Genomic DNA, 14,102 nt, shown 5'->3' with positions numbered 1-14,102 from the left:
CTGTATTTTGGAAGTGGCAAATGATCTTAAAAACTGTAGTTGCTGTATGTAAACCCTAAATTGAAATCAATGAAAGTTAGGCAGAGCAATGGCAAGGCCATGTGTCAATCCCATCGAGACATTTAACAAACGTGTTGTCAGGCCGAGTGGTCTCAAGTGCTTGATTAAGTGTGTTGAGGTGTCGGTCCAAATCCCACCATTGAGGTTGCCCTTGGTGAAGCTATTCTTCAATACCTGAATCGTATTAGTCGCTCTAGGATTGCGCAGGGATTCTATATTCATGTGGGGCCATGTAAGAGAGGAAATAACAAATGTTTTGTGAAGAGGTTGGTGTTATAATCCACACATGCAGTTCATCGCCTTCACCACTCAGATACCAAGTCCTGTGCTCTCGCTGTGGCAGTCAGCAATTTTACCAGTGTTTGTGAAAGTCAAAATATTCCAGTGCCAAAATAAAGCACAGAATTTGAATTGTTAGACGATGAGGATGGGATTCGAACCCATGCATGCAGAGCACAATGGATTAGCAGTCCATCGCCTTAACCACTCGGCCACCTCATCCTGTATTTTGGAAGTGGCAAATGATCTTGAAAAACTGTAGTTGCTGTATGTAAACCCTAAATTGAAATCAATGAAAGTTAGGCAGAGCAATGGCAAGGCCATGTGTCAATCCCATCGAGACATTTAACAAACGTGTTGTCAGGCCGAGTGGTCTCAAGTGCTTGATTAAGTGTGTTGAGGTGTCGGTCCAAATCCCACCATTGAGGTTGCCCTTGGTGAAGCTATTCTTCAATACCTGAATCGTATTAGTCGCTCTAGGATTGCGCAGGGATTCTATATTCATGTGGGGCCATGTAAGAGAGGAAATAACAAATGTTTTGTGAAGAGGTTGGTGTTATAATCCACACATGCAGTTCATCGCCTTCACCACTCAGATACCAAGTCCTGTGCTCTCGCTGTGGCAGTCAGCAATTTTACCAGTGTTTGTGAAAGTCAAAATATTCCAGTGCCAAAATAAAGCACAGAATTTGAATTGTTAGACGATGAGGATGGGATTCGAACCCATGCATGCAGAGCACAATGGATTAGCAGTCCATCGCCTTAACCACTCGGCCACCTCATCCTGTATTTTGGAAGTGGCAAATGATCTTGAAAAACTGTAGTTGCTGTATGTAAACCCTAAATTGAAATCAATGAAAGTTAGGCAGAGCAATGGCAAGGCCATGTGTCAATCCCATCGAGACATTTAACAAACGTGTTGTCAGGCCGAGTGGTCTCAAGTGCTTGATTAAGTGTGTTGAGGTGTCGGTCCAAATCCCACCATTGAGGTTGCCCTTGGTGAAGCTATTCTTCAATACCTGAATCGTATTAGTCGCTCTAGGATTGCGCAGGGATTCTATATTCATGTGGGGCCATGTAAGAGAGGAAATAACAAATGTTTTGTGAAGAGGTTGGTGTTATAATCCACACATGCAGTTCATCGCCTTCACCACTCAGATACCAAGTCCTGTGCTCTCGCTGTGGCAGTCAGCAATTTTACCAGTGTTTGTGAAAGTCAAAATATTCCAGTGCCAAAATAAAGCACAGAATTTTAATTGTTAGACGATGAGGATGGGATTCGAACCCATGCATGCAGAGCACAATGGATTAGCAGTCCATCGCCTTAACCACTCGGCCACCTCATCCTGTATTTTGGAAGTGGCAAATGATCTTGAAAAACTGTAGTTGCTGTATGTAAACCCTAAATTGAAATCAATGAAAGTTAGGCAGAGCAATGGCAAGGCCATGTGTCAATCCCATCGAGACATTTAACAAACGTGTTGTCAGGCCGAGTGGTCTCAAGTGCTTGATTAAGTGTGTTGAGGTGTCGGTCCAAATCCCACCATTGAGGTTGCCCTTGGTGAAGCTATTCTTCAATACCTGAATCGTATTAGTCGCTCTAGGATTGCGCAGGGATTCTATATTCATGTGGGGCCATGTAAGAGAGGAAATAACAAATGTTTTGTGAAGAGGTTGGTGTTATAATCCACACATGCAGTTCATCGCCTTCACCACTCAGATACCAAGTCCTGTGCTCTCGCTGTGGCAGTCAGCAATTTTACCAGTGTTTGTGAAAGTCAAAATATTCCAGTGCCAAAATAAAGCACAGAATTTTAATTGTTAGACGATGAGGATGGGATTCGAACCCATGCATGCAGAGCACAATGGATTAGCAGTCCATCGCCTTAACCACTCGGCCACCTCATCCTGTATTTTGGAAGTGGCAAATGATCTTGAAAAACTGTAGTTGCTGTATGTAAACCCTAAATTGAAATCAATGAAAGTTAGGCAGAGCAATGGCAAGGCCATGTGTCAATCCCATCGAGACATTTAACAAACGTGTTGTCAGGCCGAGTGGTCTCAAGTGCTTGATTAAGTGTGTTGAGGTGTCGGTCCAAATCCCACCATTGAGGTTGCCCTTGGTGAAGCTATTCTTCAATACCTGAATCGTATTAGTCGCTCTAGGATTGCGCAGGGATTCTATATTCATGTGGGGCCATGTAAGAGAGGAAATAACAAATGTTTTGTGAAGAGGTTGGTGTTATAATCCACACATGCAGTTCATCGCCTTCACCACTCAGATACCAAGTCCTGTGCTCTCGCTGTGGCAGTCAGCAATTTTACCAGTGTTTGTGAAAGTCAAAATATTCCAGTGCCAAAATAAAGCACAGAATTTGAATTGTTAGACGATGAGGATGGGATTCGAACCCATGCATGCAGAGCACAATGGATTAGCAGTCCATCGCCTTAACCACTCGGCCACCTCATCCTGTATTTTGGAAGTGGCAAATGATCTTAAAAAACTGTAGTTGCTGTATGTAAACCCTAAATTGAAATCAATGAAAGTTAGGCAGAGCAATGGCAAGGCCATGTGTCAATCCCATCGAGACATTTAACAAACGTGTTGTCAGGCCGAGTGGTCTCAAGTGCTTGATTAAGTGTGTTGAGGTGTCGGTTCAAATCCCACCATTGAGGTTGCCCTTGGTGAAGCTATTCTTCAATACCTGAATCGTATTAGTCGCTCTAGGATTGCGCAGGGATTCTATATTCATGTGGGGCCATGTAAGAGAGGAAATAACAAATGTTTTGTGAAGAGGTTGGTGTTATAATCCACACATGCAGTTCATCGCCTTCACCACTCAGATACCAAGTCCTGTGCTCTCGCTGTGGCAGTCAGCAATTTTACCAGTGTTTGTGAAAGTCAAAATATTCCAGTGCCAAAATAAAGCACAGAATTTGAATTGTTAGACGATGAGGATGGGATTCGAACCCATGCATGCAGAGCACAATGGATTAGCAGTCCATCGCCTTAACCACTCGGCCACCTCATCCTGTATTTTGGAAGTGGCAAATGATCTTGAAAAACTGTAGTTGCTGTATGTAAACCCTAAATTGAAATCAATGAAAGTTAGGCAGAGCAATGGCAAGGCCATGTGTCGATCCCATCGAGACATTTAACAAACGTGTTGTCAGGCCGAGTGGTCTCAAGTGCTTGATTAAGTGTGTTGAGGTGTCGGTCCAAATCCCACCATTGAGGTTGCCCTTGGTGAAGCTATTCTTCAATACCTGAATCGTATTAGTCGCTCTAGGATTGCGCAGGGATTCTATATTCATGTGGGGCCATGTAAGAGAGGAAATAACAAATGTTTTGTGAAGAGGTTGGTGTTATAATCCACACATGCAGTTCATCGCCTTTACCACTCAGATACCAAGTCCTGTGCTCTCGCTGTGCCAGTCAGCAATTTTACCAGTGTTTGTGAAAGTCAAAATCTTCCAGTGCCAAAATAAAGCACATAATTTGAATTGTTAGACGATGGGATTCGAACCCATGCATGCAGAGCACAATGGATTAGCAGTCCATCGCCTTAACCACTCGGCCACCTCATCCTGTATTTTGGAAGTGGCAAATGATCTTGAAAAACTGTAGTTGCTGTATGTAAACCCTAAATTGAAATCAATGAAAGTTAGGCAGAGCAATGGCAAGGCCATGTGTCGATCCCATCGAGACATTTAACAAACGTGTTGTCAGGCCGAGTGGTCTCAAGTGCTTGATTAAGTGTGTTGAGGTGTCGGTTCAAATACCACCATTGAGGTTGCCCTTGGTGAAGCTATTCTTCAATACCTGAATCGTATTAGTCGCTCTAGGATTGCGCAGGGATTCTATATTCATGTGGGGCCATGTAAGAGAGGAAATAACAAATGTTTTGTGAAGAGGTTGGTGTTATAATCCACACATGCAGTTCATCGCCTTCACCACTCAGATACCAAGTCCTGTGCTCTCGCTGTGGCAGTCAGCAATTTTACCAGTGTTTGTGAAAGTCAAAATATTCCAGTGCCAAAACATAGCACAGAATTTTAATTGTTAGACGATGAGGATGGGATTCGAACCCATGCATGCAGAGCACAATGGATTAGCAGTCCATCGCCTTAACCACTCGGCCACCTCATCCTGTATTTTGGAAGTGGCAAATGATCTTGAAAAACTGTAGTTGCTGTATGTAAACCCTAAATTGAAATCAATGAAAGTTAGGCAGAGCAATGGCAAGGCCATGTGTCAATCCCATCGAGACATTTAACAAACGTGTTGTCAGGCCGAGTGGTCTCAAGTGCTTGATTAAGTGTGTTGAGGTGTCGGTCCAAATCCCACCATTGAGGTTGCCCTTGGTGAAGCTATTCTTCAATACCTGAATCGTATTAGTCGCTCTAGGATTGCGCAGGGATTCTATATTCATGTGGGGCCATGTAAGAGAGGAAATAACAAATGTTTTGTGAAGAGGTTGGTGTTATAATCCACACATGCAGTTCATCGCCTTCACCACTCAGATACCAAGTCCTGTGCTCTCGCTGTGGCAGTCAGCAATTTTACCAGTGTTTGTGAAAGTCAAAATATTCCAGTGCCAAAACATAGCACAGAATTTTAATTGTTAAACGATGAGGATGGGATTCGAACCCATGCATGCAGAGCACAATGGATTAGCAGTCCATCGCCTTAACCACTCGGCCACCTCATCCTGTATTTTGGAAGTGGCAAATGATCTTAAAAACTGTAGTTGCTGTATGTAAACCCTAAATTGAAATCAATGAAAGTTAGGCAGAGCAATGGCAAGGCCATGTGTCATCCCATCGAGACATTTAACAAACGTGTTGTCAGGCCGAGTGGTCTCAAGTGCTTGATTAAGTGTGTTGAGGTGTCGGTCCAAATCCCACCATTGAGGTTGCCCTTGGTGAAGCTATTCTTCAATACCTGAATCGTATTAGTCGCTCTAGGATTGCGCAGGGATTCTATATTCATGTGGGGCCATGTAAGAGAGGAAATAACAAATGTTTTGTGAAGAGGTTGGTGTTATAATCCACACATGCAGTTCATCGCCTTCACCACTCAGATACCAAGTCCTGTGCTCTCGCTGTGGCAGTCAGCAATTTTACCAGTGTTTGTGAAAGTCAAAATATTCCAGTGCCAAAATAAAGCACAGAATTTTAATTGTTAGACGATGAGGATGGGATTCGAACCCATGCATGCAGAGCACAATGGATTAGCAGTCCATCGCCTTAACCACTCGGCCACCTCATCCTGTATTTTGGAAGTGGCAAATGATCTTGAAAAACTGTAGTTGCTGTATGTAAACCCTAAATTGAAATCAATGAAAGTTAGGCAGAGCAATGGCAAGGCCATGTGTCAATCCCATCGAGACATTTAACAAACGTGTTGTCAGGCCGAGTGGTCTCAAGTGCTTGATTAAGTGTGTTGAGGTGTCGGTCCAAATCCCACCATTGAGGTTGCCCTTGGTGAAGCTATTCTTCAATACCTGAATCGTATTAGTCGCTCTAGGATTGCGCAGGGATTCTATATTCATGTGGGGCCATGTAAGAGAGGAAATAACAAATGTTTTGTGAAGAGGTTGGTGTTATAATCCACACATGCAGTTCATCGCCTTCACCACTCAGATACCAAGTCCTGTGCTCTCGCTGTGGCAGTCAGCAATTTTACCAGTGTTTGTGAAAGTCAAAATATTCCAGTGCCAAAACATAGCACAGAATTTTAATTGTTAAACGATGAGGATGGGATTCGAACCCATGCATGCAGAGCACAATGGATTAGCAGTCCATCGCCTTAACCACTCGGCCACCTCATCCTGTATTATGGAAGTGGCAAATGATCTTAAAAAACTGTAGTTGCTGTATGTAAACCCTAAATTGAAATCAATGAAAGTTAGGCAGAGCAATGGCAAGGCCATGTGTCGATTCCATCGAGACATTTAACAAACGTGTTGTCAGGCCGAGTGGTCTCAAGTGCTTGATTAAGTGTGTTGAGGTGTCGGTCCAAATCCCACCATTGAGGTTGCCCTTGGTGAAGCTATTCTTCAATACCTGAATCGTATTAGTCGCTCTAGGATTGCGCAGGGATTCTATATTCATGTGGGGCCATGTAAGAGAGGAAATAACAAATGTTTTGTGAAGAGGTTGGTGTTATAATCCACACATGCAGTTCATCGCCTTCACCACTCAGATACCAAGTCCTGTGCTCTCGCTGTGGCAGTCAGCAATTTTACCAGTGTTTGTGAAAGTCAAAATATTCCAGTGCCAAAATAAAGCACAGAATTTGAATTGTTAGACGATGAGGATGGGATTCGAACCCATGCATGCAGAGCACAATGGATTAGCAGTCCATCGCCTTAACCACTCGGCCACCTCATCCTGTATTTTGGAAGTGGCAAATGATCTTGAAAAACTGTAGTTGCTGTATGTAAACCCTAAATTGAAATCAATGAAAGTTAGGCAGAGCAATGGCAAGGCCATGTGTCGATCCCATCGAGACATTTAACAAACGTGTTGTCAGGCCGAGTGGTCTCAAGTGCTTGATTAAGTGTGTTGAGGTGTCGGTCCAAATCCCACCATTGAGGTTGCCCTTGGTGAAGCTATTCTTCAATACCTGAATCGTATTAGTCGCTCTAGGATTGCGCAGGGATTCTATATTCATGTGGGGCCATGTAAGAGAGGAAATAACAAATGTTTTGTGAAGAGGTTGGTGTTATAATCCACACATGCAGTTCATCGCCTTCACCACTCAGATACCAAGTCCTGTGCTCTCACTGTGGCAGTCAGCAATTTTGCCAGTGTTTGTGAAAGTCAAAATATTCCAGTGCCAAAATAAAGCACAGAATTTGAATTGTTAGACGATGAGGATGGGATTCGAACCCATGCATGCAGAGCACAATGGATTAGCAGTCCATCGCCTTAACCACTCGGCCACCTCATCCTGTATTATGGAAGTGGCAAATGATCTTAAAAAACTGTAGTTGCTGTATGTAAACCCTAAATTGAAATCAATGAAAGTTAGGCAGAGCAATGGCAAGGCCATGTGTCGATCCCATCGAGACATTTAACAAACGTGTTGTCAGGCCGAGTGGTCTCAAGTGCTTGATTAAGTGTGTTGAGGTGTCGGTTCAAATACCACCATTGAGGTTGCCCTTGGTGAAGCTATTCTTCAATACCTGAATCGTATTAGTCGCTCTAGGATTGCGCAGGGATTCTATATTCATGTGGGGCCATGTAAGAGAGGAAATAACAAATGTTTTGTGAAGAGGTTGGTGTTATAATCCACACATGCAGTTCATCGCCTTCACCACTCAGATACCAAGTCCTGTGCTCTCACTGTGGCAGTCAGCAATTTTACCAGTGTTTGTGAAAGTCAAAATATTCCAGTGCCAAAATAAAGCACAGAATTTGAATTGTTAGTCGATGAGGATGGGATTCGAACCCATGCATGCAGAGCACAATGGATTAGCAGTCCATCGCCTTAACCACTCGGCCACCTCATCCTGTATTTTGGAAGTGGCAAATGATCTTGAAAAACTGTAGTTGCTGTATGTAAACCCTAAATTGAAATCAATGAAAGTTAGGCAGAGCAATGGCAAGGCCATGTGTCAATCCCATCGAGACATTTAACAAACGTGTTGTCAGGCCGAGTGGTCTCAAGTGCTTGATTAAGTGTGTTGAGGTGTCGGTCCAAATCCCACCATTGAGGTTGCCCTTGGTGAAGCTATTCTTCAATACCTGAATCGTATTAGTCGCTCTAGGATTGCGCAGGGATTCTATATTCATGTGGGGCCATGTAAGAGAGGAAATAACAAATGTTTTGTGAAGAGGTTGGTGTTATAATCCACACATGCAGTTCATCGCCTTCACCACTCAGATACCAAGTCCTGTGCTCTCGCTGTGGCAGTCAGCAATTTTACCAGTGTTTGTGAAAGTCAAAATCTTCCAGTGCCAAAATAAAGCACAGAATTTGAATTGTTAGACGATGGGATTCGAACCCATGCATGCAGAGCACAATGGATTAGCAGTCCATCGCCTTAACCACTCGGCCACCTCATCCTGTATTTTGGAAGTGGCAAATGATCTTGAAAAACTGTAGTTGCTGTATGTAAACCCTAAATTGAAATCAATGAAAGTTAGGCAGAGCAATGGCAAGGCCATGTGTCAATCCCATCGAGACATTTAACAAACGTGTTGTCAGGCCGAGTGGTCTCAAGTGCTTGATTAAGTGTGTTGAGGTGTCGGTCCAAATCCCACCATTGAGGTTGCCCTTGGTGAAGCTATTCTTCAATACCTGAATCGTATTAGTCGCTCTAGGATTGCGCAGGGATTCTATATTCATGTGGGGCCATGTAAGAGAGGAAATAACAAATGTTTTGTGAAGAGGTTGGTGTTATAATCCACACATGCAGTTCATCGCCTTCACCACTCAGATACCAAGTCCTGTGCTCTCGCTGTGGCAGTCAGCAATTTTACCAGTGTTTGTGAAAGTCAAAATATTCCAGTGCCAAAACATAGCACAGAATTTTAATTGTTAAACGATGAGGATGGGATTCGAACCCATGCATGCAGAGCACAATGGATTAGCAGTCCATCGCCTTAACCACTCGGCCACCTCATCCTGTATTTTGGAAGTGGCAAATGATCTTGAAAAACTGTAGTTGCTGTATGTAAACCCTAAATTGAAATCAATGAAAGTTAGGCAGAGCAATGGCAAGGCCATGTGTCGATCCCATCGAGACATTTAACAAACGTGTTGTCAGGCCGAGTGGTCTCAAGTGCTTGATTAAGTGTGTTGAGGTGTCGGTTCAAATCCCACCATTGAGGTTGCCCTTGGTGAAGCTATTCTTCAATACCTGAATCGTATTAGTCGCTCTAGGATTGCGCAGGGATTCTATATTCATGTGGGGCCATGTAAGAGAGGAAATAACAAATGTTTTGTGAAGAGGTTGGTGTTATAATCCACACATGCAGTTCATCGCCTTCACCACTCAGATACCAAGTCCTGTGCTCTCACTGTGGCAGTCAGCAATTTTACCAGTGTTTGTGAAAGTCAAAATATTCCAGTGCCAAAATAAAGCACAGAATTTGAATTGTTAGACGATGAGGATGGGATTCGAACCCATGCATGCAGAGCACAATGGATTAGCAGTCCATCGCCTTAACCACTCGGCCACCTCATCCTGTATTTTGGAAGTGGCAAATGATCTTGAAAAACTGTAGTTGCTGTATGTAAACCCTAAATTGAAATCAATGAAAGTTAGGCAGAGCAATGGCAAGGCCATGTGTCAATCCCATCGAGACATTTAACAAACGTGTTGTCAGGCCGAGTGGTCTCAAGTGCTTGATTAAGTGTGTTGAGGTGTCGGTCCAAATCCCACCATTGAGGTTGCCCTTGGTGAAGCTATTCTTCAATACCTGAATCGTATTAGTCGCTCTAGGATTGCGCAGGGATTCTATATTCATGTGGGGCCATGTAAGAGAGGAAATAACAAATGTTTTGTGAAGAGGTTGGTGTTATAATCCACACATGCAGTTCATCGCCTTCACCACTCAGATACCAAGTCCTGTGCTCTCGCTGTGGCAGTCAGCAATTTTACCAGTGTTTGTGAAAGTCAAAATATTCCAGTGCCAAAATAAAGCACAGAATTTGAATTGTTAAACGATGAGGATGGGATTCGAACCCATGCATGCAGAGCACAATGGATTAGCAGTCCATCGCCTTAACCACTCGGCCACCTCATCCTGTATTATGGAAGTGGCAAATGATCTTAAAAAACTGTAGTTGCTGTATGTAAACCCTAAATTGAAATCAATGAAAGTTAGGCAGAGCAATGGCAAGGCCATGTGTCAATCCCATCGAGACATTTAACAAACGTGTTGTCAGGCCGAGTGGTCTCAAGTGCTTGATTAAGTGTGTTGAGGTGTCGGTTCAAATACCACCATTGAGGTTGCCCTTGGTGAAGCTATTCTTCAATACCTGAATCGTATTAGTCGCTCTAGGATTGCGCAGGGATTCTATATTCATGTGGGGCCATGTAAGAGAGGAAATAACAAATGTTTTGTGAAGAGGTTGGTGTTATAATCCACACATGCAGTTCATCGCCTTCACCACTCAGATACCAAGTCCTGTGCTCTCGCTGTGGCAGTCAGCAATTTTACCAGTGTTTGTGAAAGTCAAAATATTCCAGTGCCAAAATAAAGCACAGAATTTGAATTGTTACACGATGAGGATGGGATTCGAACCCATGCATGCAGAGCACAATGGATTAGCAGTCCATCGCCTTAACCACTCGGCCACCTCATCCTGTATTTTGGAAGTGGCAAATGATCTTGAAAAACTGTAGTTGCTGTATGTAAACCCTAAATTGAAATCAATGAAAGTTAGGCAGAGCAATGGCAAGGCCATGTGTCAATCCCATCGAGACATTTAACAAACGTGTTGTCAGGCCGAGTGGTCTCAAGTGCTTGATTAAGTGTGTTGAGGTGGCGGTTCCAATACCACCATTGAGGTTGCCCTTGGTGAAGCTATTCTTCAATAACTGAATCGTATTAGTCGCTCTAGGATTGCGCAGGGATTCTATATTCATGTGGGGCCATGTAAGAGAGGAAATAACAAATGTTTTGTGAAGAGGTTGGTGTTATAATCCACACATGCAGTTCATCGCCTTCACCACTCAGATACCAAGTCCTGTGCTCTCACTGTGGCAGTCAGCAATTTTACCAGTGTTTGTGAAAGTCAAAATATTCCAGTGCCAAAATAAAGCACAGAATTTGAATTGTTAGACGATGAGGATGGGATTCGAACCCATGCATGCAGAGCACAATGGATTAGCAGTCCATCGCCTTAACCACTCGGCCACCTCATCCTGTATTTTGGAAGTGGCAAATGATCTTGAAAAACTGTAGTTGCTGTATGTAAACCCTAAATTGAAATCAATGAAAGTTAGGCAGAGCAATGGCAAGGCCATGTGTCGATCCCATCGAGACATTTAACAAACGTGTTGTCAGGCCGAGTGGTCTCAAGTGCTTGATTAAGTGTGTTGAGGTGTCGGTCCAAATCCCACCATTGAGGTTGCCCTTGGTGAAGCTATTCTTCAATACCTGAATCGTATTAGTCGCTCTAGGATTGCGCAGGGATTCTATATTCATGTGGGGCCATGTAAGAGAGGAAATAACAAATGTTTTGTGAAGAGGTTGGTGTTATAATCCACACATGCAGTTCATCGCCTTCACCACTCAGATACCAAGTCCTGTGCTCTCGCTGTGGCAGTCAGCAATTTTACCAGTGTTTGTGAAAGTCAAAATATTCCAGTGCCAAAACATAGCACAGAATTTTAATTGTTAAACGATGAGGATGGGATTCGAACCCATGCATGCAGAGCACAATGGATTAGCAGTCCATCGCCTTAACCACTCGGCCACCTCATCCTGTATTATGGAAGTGGCAAATGATCTTAAAAAACTGTAGTTGCTGTATGTAAACCCTAAATTGAAATCAATGAAAGTTAGGCAGAGCAATGGCAAGGCCATGTGTCGATTCCATCGAGACATTTAACAAACGTGTTGTCAGGCCGAGTGGTCTCAAGTGCTTGATTAAGTGTGTTGAGGTGTCGGTCCAAATCCCACCATTGAGGTTGCCCTTGGTGAAGCTATTCTTCAATACCTGAATCGTATTAGTCGCTCTAGGATTGCGCAGGGATTCTATATTCATGTGGGGCCATGTAAGAGAGGAAATAACAAATGTTTTGTGAAGAGGTTGGTGTTATAATCCACACATGCAGTTCATCGCCTTCACCACTCAGATACCAAGTCCTGTGCTCTCGCTGTGGCAGTCAGCAATTTTACCAGTGTTTGTGAAAGTCAAAATATTCCAGTGCCAAAACATAGCACAGAATTTTAATTGTTAAACGATGAGGATGGGATTCGAACCCATGCATGCAGAGCACAATGGATTAGCAGTCCATCGCCTTAACCACTCGGCCACCTCATCCTGTATTTTGGAAGTGGCAAATGATCTTGAAAAACTGTAGTTGCTGTATGTAAACCCTAAATTGAAATCAATGAAAGTTAGGCAGAGCAATGGCAAGGCCATGTGTCAAACCCATCGAGACATTTAACAAACGTGTTGTCAGGCCGAGTGGTCTCAAGTGCTTGATTAAGTGTGTTGAGGTGTCGGTCCAAATCCCACCATTGAGGTTGCCCTTGGTGAAGCTATTCTTCAATACCTGAATCGTATTAGTCGCTCTAGGATTGCGCAGGGATTCTATATTCATGTGGGGCCATGTAAGAGAGGAAATAACAAATGTTTTGTGAAGAGGTTGGTGTTATAATCCACACATGCAGTTCATCGCCTTCACCACTCAGATACCAAGTCCTGTGCTCTCGCTGTGGCAGTCAGCAATTTTACCAGTGTTTGTGAAAGTCAAAATATTCCAGTGCCAAAATAAAGCACAGAATTTGAATTGTTAGACGATGAGGATGGGATTCGAACCCATGCATGCAGAGCACAATGGATTAGCAGTCCATCGCCTTAACCACTCGGCCACCTCATCCTGTATTTTGGAAGTGGCAAATGATCTTGAAAAACTGTAGTTGCTGTATGTAAACCCTAAATTGAAATCAATGAAAGTTAGGCAGAGCAATGGCAAGGCCATGTGTCAATCCCATCGAGACATTTAACAAACGTGTTGTCAGGCCGAGTGGTCTCAAGTGCTTGATTAAGTGTGTTGAGGTGTCGGTCCAAATCCCACCATTGAGGTTGCCCTTGGTGAAGCTATTCTTCAATACCTGAATCGTATTAGTCGCTCTAGGATTGCGCAGGGATTCTATATTCATGTGGGGCCATGTAAGAGAGGAAATAACAAATGTTTTGTGAAGAGGTTGGTGTTATAATCCACACATGCAGTTCATCGCCTTCACCACTCAGATACCAAGTCCTGTGCTCTCGCTGTGGCAGTCAGCAATTTTACCAGTGTTTGTGAAAGTCAAAATCTTCCAGTGCCAAAATTCAAAGCACAGAATTTTAATTGTTACACGATGAGGATGGGATTCGAACCCATGCATGCAGAGCACAATGGATTAGCAGTCCATCGCCTTAACCACTCGGCCACCTCATCCTGTATTTTGAAGTGGCAAATGATCTTGAAAAACTGTAGTTGCTGTATGTAAACCCTAAATTGAAATCAATGAAAGTTAGGCAGAGCAATGGCAAGGCCATGTGTCAAATCCCATCGAGACATTTAACAAACGTGTTGTCAGGCCGAGTGGTCTCAAGTGCTTGATTAAGTGTGTTGAGGTGTCGGTTCAAATCCCACCATTGAGGTTGCCCTTGGTGAAGCTATTCTTCAATACCTGAATCGTATTAGTCGCTCTAGGATTGCGCAGGGATTCTATATTCATGTGGGGCCATGTAAGAGAGGAAATAACAAATGTTTTGTGAAGAGGTTGGTGTTATAATCCACACATGCAGTTCATCGCCTTCACCACTCAGATACCAAGTCCTGTGCTCTCGCTGTGGCAGTCAGCAATTTTACCAGTGTTTGTGAAAGTCAAAATATTCCAGTGCCAAAACATAGCACAGAATTTTAATTGTTAAACGATGAGGATGGGATTCGAACCCATGCATGCAGAGCACAATGGATTAGCAGTCCATCGCCTTAACCACTCGGCCACCTCATCCTGTATTTTGGAAGTGGCAAATGATCTTGAAAAACTGTAGTTGCTGTATGTAAACCCTAAATTGA

The 14,102-nt window shown here is 43.4% G+C and overlaps 6 non-coding genes across 6 annotated transcripts; all 6 read right to left on the bottom strand.

Annotated features, from left to right (window-relative positions):
* Window positions 1–479: 479 nt before the first annotated feature.
* On the bottom strand, window positions 480–561 carry trnas-gcu (transfer RNA serine (anticodon GCU)). Its single transcript has one exon. It is a non-coding gene; the product is annotated as a tRNA-Ser (tRNA).
* A 480-nt stretch (window positions 562–1,041) lies between these two features.
* On the bottom strand, window positions 1,042–1,123 carry trnas-gcu (transfer RNA serine (anticodon GCU)). Its single transcript has one exon. It is a non-coding gene; the product is annotated as a tRNA-Ser (tRNA).
* A 480-nt stretch (window positions 1,124–1,603) lies between these two features.
* Window positions 1,604–1,685, bottom strand: trnas-gcu (transfer RNA serine (anticodon GCU)). Its single transcript has one exon. It is a non-coding gene; the product is annotated as a tRNA-Ser (tRNA).
* Window positions 1,686–2,165: 480 nt separating this feature from the next.
* trnas-gcu (transfer RNA serine (anticodon GCU)) lies at window positions 2,166–2,247 on the bottom strand. The gene has a single exon. It is a non-coding gene; the product is annotated as a tRNA-Ser (tRNA).
* A 480-nt stretch (window positions 2,248–2,727) lies between these two features.
* Window positions 2,728–2,809, bottom strand: trnas-gcu (transfer RNA serine (anticodon GCU)). Its single transcript has one exon. It is a non-coding gene; the product is annotated as a tRNA-Ser (tRNA).
* A 480-nt stretch (window positions 2,810–3,289) lies between these two features.
* Window positions 3,290–3,371, bottom strand: trnas-gcu (transfer RNA serine (anticodon GCU)). Its single transcript has one exon. It is a non-coding gene; the product is annotated as a tRNA-Ser (tRNA).
* Window positions 3,372–14,102: the final 10,731 nt, after the last annotated feature.

Source organism: Oncorhynchus nerka, linkage group LG23 (assembly GCF_034236695.1).
Source record: "Oncorhynchus nerka isolate Pitt River linkage group LG23, Oner_Uvic_2.0, whole genome shotgun sequence".
Lineage (NCBI taxonomy): Eukaryota > Metazoa > Chordata > Actinopteri > Salmoniformes > Salmonidae > Oncorhynchus > Oncorhynchus nerka.
Note: the sequence above shows the minus strand (reverse complement) of the source record. Positions and strands in the feature narration are given on the sequence as shown.